A 10,881-nucleotide genomic window follows, 5' to 3' on the forward strand; every position below is an offset into this window, starting at 1 on the left:
CGTATGGGACCCAGAATTGCTTACATTTTTCCAAATACAGTCTGACCAATGCCTTACAAAGCCTCAGCAATACTTTCTTGCTTTTATATTCTAGCCCCATCAAAATTAATGCGAACATTATATTTGCCTTCTTTACTACTGACTTGGCCTGTAAGTTAAACTTGAGGGATTGCTGAAGTAGTACTCCCAAGTACTGTTGTACCTCTAATTGTTGAATTTTCTCCCCATTTTAGAAAATAGGCCACACCTTTATTTTATCTTCTTAACTGCATAACCCTAGACTTCCTTTGGCTGCATTCTATACACTGCTTCTTTGACCATTCTCCAAACTTGTCCAAGTCCTCCTTCAGTATCCCTGCTTCTATGGCACTACTTGTTCCTCCGTCTTGGTGTTGTCTGCAAAACTTGTCCACAATGCCATCAGTTCCTATGTCCAAATCATAAAAGTACAAGGTGAAAACTTACAGTCCCAACACTGACTCCTGCAAAACTCCACTGGTCATTGACAGCCATCTTGAACAGGACCCCTCCATGCCCAATCTCAAGTGATTCTTACTTGGGATGAGATTCTGCTGTCACTCCAGAATTACTCAGAGAAACTCCAGCCATTGCTGCTCTACTGTCTTCCCTGTTAGGATCTCCTTCCAATCAGTTCTTGCAATCTCCTCCCTTACGCCTCTGTAGTTCACGTTACTCAACGCTAATAAACTTGCATCAGGTTTTAGTTTCTTTCTCAAACGGAATTCTGTCATATTATTATCACTGCTTCATAAGAGGTTCTTCACCTTGAACTCCCTGATCTAGTCTGCCTCAGTACAAAAGACAAAATCCAGAATTGCTGTTCTCCAGTGAGCTCTACCACAAGCTTCTCTAAAAATCCATCTCATAGACATTCCACAAGTTCCCTTTCTTGCATTCACTACCAGCCTGATTTTCCTAGTCTGCCCACATATTGAAGTTCTCTATATCACTGCAATATTCCCTTTCTCACATATATTTTCAATCCCTTTGTACCCCCCATCAAGACCTACTATTCTGTACATTTTTTCCATCAGGGTTTTTTACCTTTGCAGTTCCTCTACTTTGTCCAAAAAGATTTTACATTTTCTGAACTTGCTATCAAGTTAATTTTATATTTTACTAACAGGACCACACACCTCCTCTGCCCTCCCACCTGCATTTTCAATAAGATGCATATCCTTGACTGTTTAGCTCTTAACCTCTTTCAGCCATGTCTCTGTCAGTTTGCTCTGGAAACTGATTTGCCTTGTATGTATGTTGTGTACATCCAAATACAACACCATCAGTCCTGAATTCACTGTCTCTCTCATGTCAACCTCGTGTTTAGAATCCTAACCCCTTCTAATTTTGATTTGGCCTTCTTTTATAACCTCTCCTGTGCAGTGCCATTTTTCCCTTTAAACTTTTTCTTAATTTTCCATGCTGTTGAACCGACCTCTCCCCAACCCCTACAGCCACCACCACCACCCCCCCCATCACCACCAGCACCATTGCTGTTTAGTTTAAAGCCCTATCTAAAACTCTCAGTGTGCAATTCATCGGGATTCTGGTCCCAGCATGTCGATGCAACCCATACCATTGGAGTAGTGTTCTCCTTCCCTCGTACTGTTGCTATTGTCCTACTTCGCCTGCACCAATCCTGAGCCTTGCATTTATCTCTGTAATCTTGGTGAATCTGTATTAATTATTGCCTGGCTCAGGTAGTAACCCAGAGATTACTAACCTTTCGATTTTGCTTTTTAATTAAGCTTTTAGCTTCTCATATTCCTTCAGCAGAACCCCTTTCCATGTTTTGTCTGTGTCGCTGGTACACACATGTGTGACAATAACTGCAATCCTACTCCGAGTTCTTCTGCAGGCCAGATGAAACATCCTGAACTCGGGCACCAGGAAGGCAATACAGCATTAGGTCTTGATCTTGGCAGCATAGACAAATTGCATCCATCCAAACCAGCTACCCTCAAAAATCACAAAATAATGCAAGGTGTCAGTGTGATCTGCTCAGTTTGTGAGTTGCAGGCCGCTCTACTCAAGACCACGTGCAGGGAGTGTGTCTGTGACGGTGGTTGCTCCAGATATCAAGACCGTGTGCAGGGAGTGTGTCTATGAGGGTGATTGCTCCAGATATCAAGACCGCGTGCAGGGAGTGTGTCTATGAAGGTGATTGCTCCAGATATCAAGACCGCGTGCAGGGAGTGTGTCTATGAGGGTGATTGCTCCAGATATCAAGACCGCGTGCAGGGAGTGTGTCTATGAGGGTGATTGCTCCAGATATCAAGACCGCGTGCAGGGAGTGTGTCTATGAGGGTGATTGCTCCAGATATCAAGACCGCGTGCAGGGAGTGTGTCTATGAGGGTGATTGCTCCAGATATCAAGACCGCGTGCAGGGAGTGTGTCTATGAGGGTGATTGCTCCAGATATCAAGACCGCGTGCAGGGAGTGTGTCTATGAGGGTGATTGCTCCAGATATCAAGACCGCGTGCAGGGAGTGTGTCTATGAGGGTGATTGCTCCAGATATCAAGACCGCGTGCAGGGAGTGTGTCTATGAGGGTGATTGCTCCAGATATCAAGACCACGTGCAGGGAGTGTGTCTATGAGGGTGATTGCTCTAGATATCAAGAAGCAATAATAAGGAGCATTGGTAATACTGAAGTCAATTAGCATCAAGGGGAAAACAGTTCTCTGTATGGAATCATTCCTTAGGTGAAGGAAGGTGGTTGCAGAGGTTGTTGAAGGTCAATACTACCAAGACACCACTACAGCAATTTCTCAGGATATTGTCATTGGTCCAATCACCTTCAATGGCTTCGTCAGTGATTTCAATTCCATCAGACATGGAGAGTGTTGATAATTCCACAATGTTCACTTCCATTCACATCTCACTAGCTAATGTACCTGTTCATGCCTATAGACACCAAGATTTAGGCAACATGAATGCATGGATTGATACAGTGTGTGAAGAATAACATTTATGTCACAAGGGGCTATGCAATGTCCATCTCCAACAAGAGAATGTCTGACCACCTCCCTTGACAATTAATGACAATGCCATCTCTGAGTCCCCACTGTCAACATTCTAGGAATCACCATTGACTAAAAATTCAATTGGACCAGTCAGATGAATACTGTAGGTAGGAGAGCAATTCCTAAGCTGGGTATCCTGCAGCAAATTAGAGGGGTCTGGAATACCATCTACTTGTCTGGATGGATTCAGCTTCAACAATGCTAAATAAACTTGATAATTCTAGTGCAAAGTATCCTTGATTATGAGCCTTCCACCATTCCACTCTGGGACTTTGTGGCAACTGGGTCTGTGAACTACAAAGTGCACTACAGGAACTTGGAGGATAAAAATCACCATACACATGGGAACACTGCTACTGGCAAGATCTTCTCTAAATCATATACAATCCTGACTTGCAAGTATATTGTTTTTCCTTCATTGTTACTGGGTCTAAACTCTGGGACTTCTGCCCACAGCAAGTGGGAGTACCTGTACGAGAAGGATAGCAACTATTCAGCAATGTCGCTCAGCTGCACCTCATTTTACAATGGCAGTTATTGCTAGTTTTGCCAGTGGCATTCACACCCAAAAAAAGGAATTTTAAAACATGACCTTCTGATTCTTTTTACTTCAATTGCTTTCAAAGCATAACATTGAAACAAGCAAATTTAGTTAAAAACTTAGGCATTGCCTCTCTTCCCTTTTGCAGTTTTGTAAATGGGTATCATAAGTAGTTTTGCAACTGTTAAATATCAGAATTTTTTGTTTTTTTGATGCTTTCAGGGTATTTTTTCTTTCATGTACTGATATTTGTCTAGGAGATGCATCAATATTGGATCTTCTTCCAATCTCTGACACAATCTAGTGGTCATTGTTGTGGAATTATTTTTTTCTTGTGATGCTAAAGTGATCAATCCCCAACAATGCTTCATGGTCTTTAGAACACTTTGATTGCAGATTGACTCTCTTGCCTTTTTCTAAAAATTGAATGTAGAAGAATTGATATATTAGTGGCATTTTTGTTAAGTGGATGTAAGGATAAGATGAAATGGATTTTATAAAGTGGTTTGAAGCATTTGAACACATTGATGCATCCATTTATTCTAAAGTATTTGTGGTTTGATCAGGAATATGATGACACTTAAATGGCAATGCTTTTATCCATAATTTTCCACAAATTCAAATCCATTTATCCTCTGCTCCCGCTGCCAAGTGAATGAATCTCTCCGCATGATGTCCTCTACACTGAGAATTTACTGAACTGGAATCTTTTCATGATTTATCAGATGCCAAAAAATCTGGAATTATCGTGTTTTATATGTGTAATTAATTGTTCATTATAAAGTTTGTGAGCTTGCAAAAATTCGGCATGATATCTAAAACTTTAACAGACTTCTATAGATGTGTAGTGGAGAGTACATTGACTGACTGCATCACAGCGTGGTATGGAAACACCAATGCCCTTGAACGGAAAATCCTGAAAACAGTAGTGGATACGGCCCAGTCCATTATGGGTAAAGCCTTCCCACAATTGAACACATCTACACAAAACGCTGTCGCAGTAAAGCAGGATCTATCATTTGAGACCCCCACCACCCAGGACATACCCTCTTCTCACTGCTGCCATCAGGAAGAAGATATAGGAACTTAAGGACTTACACCACCAGGTTCACGAAGAGTCACTACCCCTCAACCATTAGGCTCTTTACCGAAAGAGTTCCTACCCCTCTATCATCAGGCTTTTTCACGAAACAGGATAACTTCACTCAACTTCACTTGCCCCATCACTGAAGTGTTCCCAGAACCAATGGACTCACTTTGTAGGACTCTTCATCTCATGTTCTCGATACTTACTGCTTACTATTATTCCTTTCTTTCTGTATTTGCGCAGTTAGTTGTCTTTTGCACACTGATTGAACACACAAGTTGTTGTGGTCTTTCATTGATTTTATTATAGTTATTGTTCTATGGATTTATTGAGTATGCCCACAAGAAAATGAATCAGAGGATTGTACTTTGATAATATATTTACTTTGAACTTTAGATAAATCTTTTGAATTTCTTCTGAATTAAATCAATTGAAAGCAGAAAAAACATAAATTTAACATTTGAGGTCACTGGTGTTTTCCATTTATATTTCATATTTCAGCATCTTGACTATTTTGCTTTTCTCTAAGGTTTAAGAATCTATTTTTGGGGTACTGTGAACTATTTTTCAGCTGGGCTTGGTGTTCTGCAGTGCCATATTCTATTTGTGTCACTGAGCTGAGAATGAAGGTAATGGACGTGTTACTGTGTCATCACTCTAATGAGAGTACATCTAGAAACATAATGGCTGAGCCTGATGCTCCACTGAATTTGCAGGACTCATGCTTTATAATAAAGGACTAGCGTAGAAGCACAAGTACAATATAAGTGTTGAACAAGATGAGGAGTGAACTAGTCTAACAACTGTCATTGTGTTTGCTAGAAGCAGCTTCCTCTGCGTACTATGTCTTTTGCTGGCTCAAACCTCAGTCGTCTTGCAGAGACAGATTTTTGGCACAGAGGTGTCAACGACAATGCATGAGCGCACTGCGGTGTTTTACCAGACCTGTCCATCTGGTGTGTTTGGGCAAGGGCACGAATGCAACACTCCAGAGCTGGCTCATCCATTTGTCATTACAGCAGCAGCAAGCAAAATGCCAGACAACCAAACTACGCATGTATTTGACAAAAGATCATCTAAAGAGGCATTGGTATACAAAGAAATGGTGTTTCCCACTGGCCTTTGGACTGCATAGTAAATGTACAGTCTAAGACTCCCACACTCTTGATGCCTGGAACTTCAACATAAGCCTTTCAATGATAAACTCACCATCTGTTGGCCATTCCATACTCCCTCCCTCCTGCTTCCTCAGCAATGACTGGACAACCAAGCACAATACTAAAGAAATAAATCACAAAACAACAGAAGCTGCTGTATGTAGCATCTAGAGGAAACAAGTAACTCTCAACAAAATTATGATAGTGTGTGACAAAAACGTAGGGCATTACCTAGAATTCACATTAGCAATGCCTATGCAGCCAAAGGAGTTGACTAGGCCCTTGACTGGTGCTGTACACTATTTCATCCAACCACAGAATCTCCCTTTATTCCAGCTTTCAGCTCACAGTTTCTCTGCTAATGAGACTATCTTCCATCTTTTTCAGTTCAGATGAAGAGTCTTTGACCCAAAACATTAATAGTTTTCCGAGCACAGATATGACCAGCTTACCAAGTTTTTACAGCATTCTTTTTCAGATTTCCAGTGTGTGTTTATTTGGTATATTGTTCCTCCATTTACTTTTCAGTCCGCCTGAAATCTTCGATATGGTCAAATACTATACTTTCCCATAATGCTTCTGTTCAAGTCCATGTTCCCTCTACATTCCACTGGTAATTATCTGATCGTACTTGAAGCATCAATACCTAAGACGTTCATTTTCTTCACTGCTTCTAATCCTCCAAGGATATATTCTCAGCCCACTCTTCACCCTCACCTCACATTGGTAGTATCTTCCAGAGACTCGGGATTAAGTTGTACAATCATGTTGATGAAATCCATCTCTATGACTTCACCATCTCAGCCTTGCCCGACTAACTGCCATTTCTCTAATTTTGGACATGGCGATTTCTTGTGCCTAAACATGGGAAACACAAAGCTATCATTTCAGCCCCTTACAACAAATTCCATTCCTTTGCCCTCAAGTCTGTCCCCCTTCTGAGCTATCGTTTCCTATCTGAAAGAAGTACAGGTGTCTCCTGCTTTTCGAACGTTCGTTTTACAAAACCTCACTGTTACCAAAGACCTACATTAGTACCCTGCTTTCGCTTTCAGAAGGTGTTTTCACTGTTACGAAGAAAGGCAGCACGCGAAAAAATCAGCGCGCGATAAAAGGCAGCGCGCCCCGAGCAGCCGCTCTCCCCCGGATTCGGAACGACATTGCTTTAACACGTTGCATTGAGCAGCCATTAGCAAGATGAGTTCTAAGGTGTCGGAAAAGCCTGAAAGAGCTCGTAAGGGTGTTACACTTAGCATAAAACTAGACATAATTAAGCGTTTCGATCGTGGTGAATGAAGCAAGGACAAAGTGAGTTTGGCTCGTGGAAGCTGACGAAGATGATGTTGAAGAGGTGTTGGCATTCCATGACCAAGATCTGATAGACGAAGAGCTGATGTAATTGGAAGAGGAAAGGATAACAATCGAAACCGAATGCAGTAGCGAAAGTGAAGCAACCGCGTGAGATTTTCGCTGCAATGATAAAGTACAACTTTAACTTTGAAAGGGTACGTAGGTTTAGGGGATATTTTCAGGATGGTCTAAGTGCTTACAAAGAACTGTGATAGAAAAATGCGCGAGGCTCAGCAGTCAAGCAAGCCTTCCACATCAGCCACAGCAGACGACGAACTTTGACCTTCGACATCGAGGCAGGTAGTCATAGACGAAGATGAGCTGCCTGCCCTGATCGACGATGAGATGATGCCCCCTTGTCCCACCACCCCAACCTCCGAGCCCAGGACAGATACTGTACCAATTCGCGGAGAATGCAGAGGTAGCCGGGAGGCACACAGCACATCTTTAAGAAAAAATCTGAAATAAACATGCTAATTAATTAGGTGCTGCCTAGCACGTAATTGTCGGCCCAGATCAGAGCCGATGCAATCGGCAATCGCCTCTGATCCGTGCAGACATTTATGTGCCAGGCAGCACCTAATTAATTAGCATGTTTATTTTGGCTTTTTTCTTAAAGATGTGCTGTGTGCCTCCCAGCTACCGCTGTACCCCTGCATGATTCACGGCAATGTATCGGGTCGGCGGCCCGGAGGGTGGGGGCCACTGCACCACCCCAACCTGCGACGATTCAGTCTAACACACCATCATCAGTGTGCTCGGCGCTGTTTTCTCAATTCCGGTAAGTGATACTAAATTGTACATACATTATTTCTACTTTATATAGGCTGTGTATTTTTACGTGTTATTTGGTAGATTTGGCAGCTTTATAGTTTAAAGGTTACTGGAGAGCACGTTTATGCCAACAGCGCTTGCGTGAGATTTTCTGCCGAGAGCGCTTGCGTGAGATCTTCGCTACGAAGATCTGTGCAGGCAATTGTTGTAGAGAAGTATATCTACTTTATATAGGTTGTGTATTTATCATATCATTCCTGCTTTTACTATATGTTACTGTTATTTTAGGTTTTATGTGTTATTTGGCACGACTTGGTAGGTTATTTTTGGGTCTGCGAACACTCACAAAATTTTCCCATGTAAATAAATGGTAATTGCTTCTTCGCTTTACGACATTCCGGCTTACGAACCATTTCATAAGAACGCTCTACCTTCGGATGGCGGGGAAAACCTGTAATTTGCAACATATTCAACATTGGGTGAGCTTTCAACATCATCTCCTCTGCCTCACAACTTGGTATCCACTTTACCACTATCTCAGTCTACTTGATACTTTACCCACAGCATTGTCAGCTCCAGACAGAGATCGTTCCAATTTATTCTTGGTGGGCAGCTGGAGAGTTAAATTTAACAAGTTTGAAAAAGATTTCAGCAATTTCTGCTTGTTGTAGGCAATGTCAGATAAGATATAAGCTTGGAATTATGATCTTGATTTACTGCTGTTATACTGATGCACCGGAAATGTGATTTATAACCCAAGGGAAATATTTCTGTAGACTAAACCTGCTATCATGGATAAATTACACTGCAATATTCGTGATTCTCTATTATTTACATAGGGACACATTCACCACTCTTCATGAATTATGGCAGTATCCAAAATTGCTTTTGAAACTCTGCAATGTACTTAATTTTATATTCATTTTTAAAGAAATATTTTATTATTCTGGCTATATTTTATTATATGTAACACTTTACAGATATTTAACATTCTGGAATTAAAATAATTTTTGATGTGATTGGTGTTTTATCTATATTAGGGCTGTGGTTTTCCAATTGATTTCAACTAAATGTGCACATATTTTTGATTGTGGTTTAAGTTTCAATTTGGTGTTTTATTTTTGTTTCATTGTGAAGGACTTCCTCAGTTTTTAATTTTCAGCAAAGTTGGGTACTTAACAGTTTTATTGGAGATATATTAAATATTACCTCTGTAAACTACAACATTCAAACTGATAATCACAACAATTACAACCTAGCATTGCCTCTAGCAAGAGAATAAGCCTCAGTCATGCTGAAAGCAACTGCGGTGCAAAATGCTTCCCATCTTTACCAGCTGAAGGATGAGTTGCAGCTATTCACACCCCGGTTCTTTTTTCTGCCTGATTACAATTGTTCTGTGTCTGTGGTTCTCTTGGATGGGCTGGCTAGTCTGTGTTTAAAGATACTAGTCACAATCTTTCTGCCTACAGAGGCATCAGATACTTCACTTATTATCTAACAGTTCAGTTTGCGGCTTTGACTTTTAAAGTTAACAAGAGTGGCCTCAATTCCTCTGCTCACTGTTGGGCTGATTCTTGTTATTCTGTGTGTATGAATGCACAGAGGACTCTGGCTGGAGAGGTGGTGCCGTGCGGGAAATGGGATAAATGGCTCAAAACACCCAGCTGTGGTGGATTTTGGCATCATCGGCCCACTTTGACCACGATGGAAAACCAATCTGCCATGTCCCCATGAGGGTGTTAAAGTCTGTTTTGGGAGGGTGGTATGGCGGCGGGAAGATGCAATGTTGTAGAGCAACAGAAAAGTTCAAAGATCAAAGTAAATTTACCATTACAGTATACTACATTGTGATTCATTTTCTTACAAGCATTTACAGGGAAAAAATAAATATAAAAGAATTTTACAAAAAAATACATTAACAGTCAAAGACTGATAAGCACCAATGTTCAAAAGAAGACAATATGCAAAAAAATTACTAATGAGAGCATGAGGTGTAGAGAAAACAGAATTAAATATAGAGGTGAGAGTGAGCGAAAAAAGCAGGCACGAGGTGCAGGGGCAGGACAGGGAGTGAGGGATGATGGACGTGATACTCTCTGTTCACTGTAATATGGGATCGCTGACAGGGAAGGCAGGTGGACTCAGGGCATGGATGAGTATTTGTGAGATTGATATTGTAGCCATTGCTGAAACGTGTTTGAGGGATGGGCTGGTCTGGCAGCTGAATTTTCCAGCACAACAGAAGTGGGGGGAAGAGAGCAGAGGGAAGCTGTGGTGTTGAGAAGGATGAATATCATGGCAGAACTTTGTGAGAAATAAGGGGCAGTCCAGTGAGGCTAGCAGTATAGAACTTAGAAATAAAGTAAACAAGGACAATCTTTGTTGGGAATGTTCTATAAATGTTACAATAGTCGTTGGGATTTCAATATGCAAGAAGATTGAGAAAATCAAGTTGATGCTGGGTTCCAAATGAGAGAATTTCTAGAATGCTACAAGATGGTTTTTTAGAGCAGCTCATGGTAGAGCCCACTAGGGGAATAGCTATTCTGGATTGGGTGTTGTGCAATGAACCAGAATTGATTAGAGAGCTTAAGGTAAAAGAACTCTTAGGGGTAAGTGATCATTATATGATCGAATTCACCCTGAAATTTCATACACCCTCAGATGTATCAGTATTACAGCAGAGTAAAGGAAATTACAGAGGCATGAGAAAAGAGTTGGCCAGAATTGATTGGAAAAGAACACTGGCAGGGATGATGGCAGAGCAGCAATGGCTGGAGTTTCTGGAAGCAACTTGGATGGCACAGCATGTATACATCACAAAGAGGAAGAAGTATTCTAAAGGCACCTGTGGCTAACAAGAGAAGTCAAAACCAACATAAAAGCCAGAGGGAGAGCATATAGTAGAGCACAAATTAGTGG

Source organism: Mobula birostris, chromosome 7 (assembly GCF_030028105.1).
Source record: "Mobula birostris isolate sMobBir1 chromosome 7, sMobBir1.hap1, whole genome shotgun sequence".
NCBI lineage: Eukaryota > Metazoa > Chordata > Chondrichthyes > Myliobatiformes > Myliobatidae > Mobula > Mobula birostris.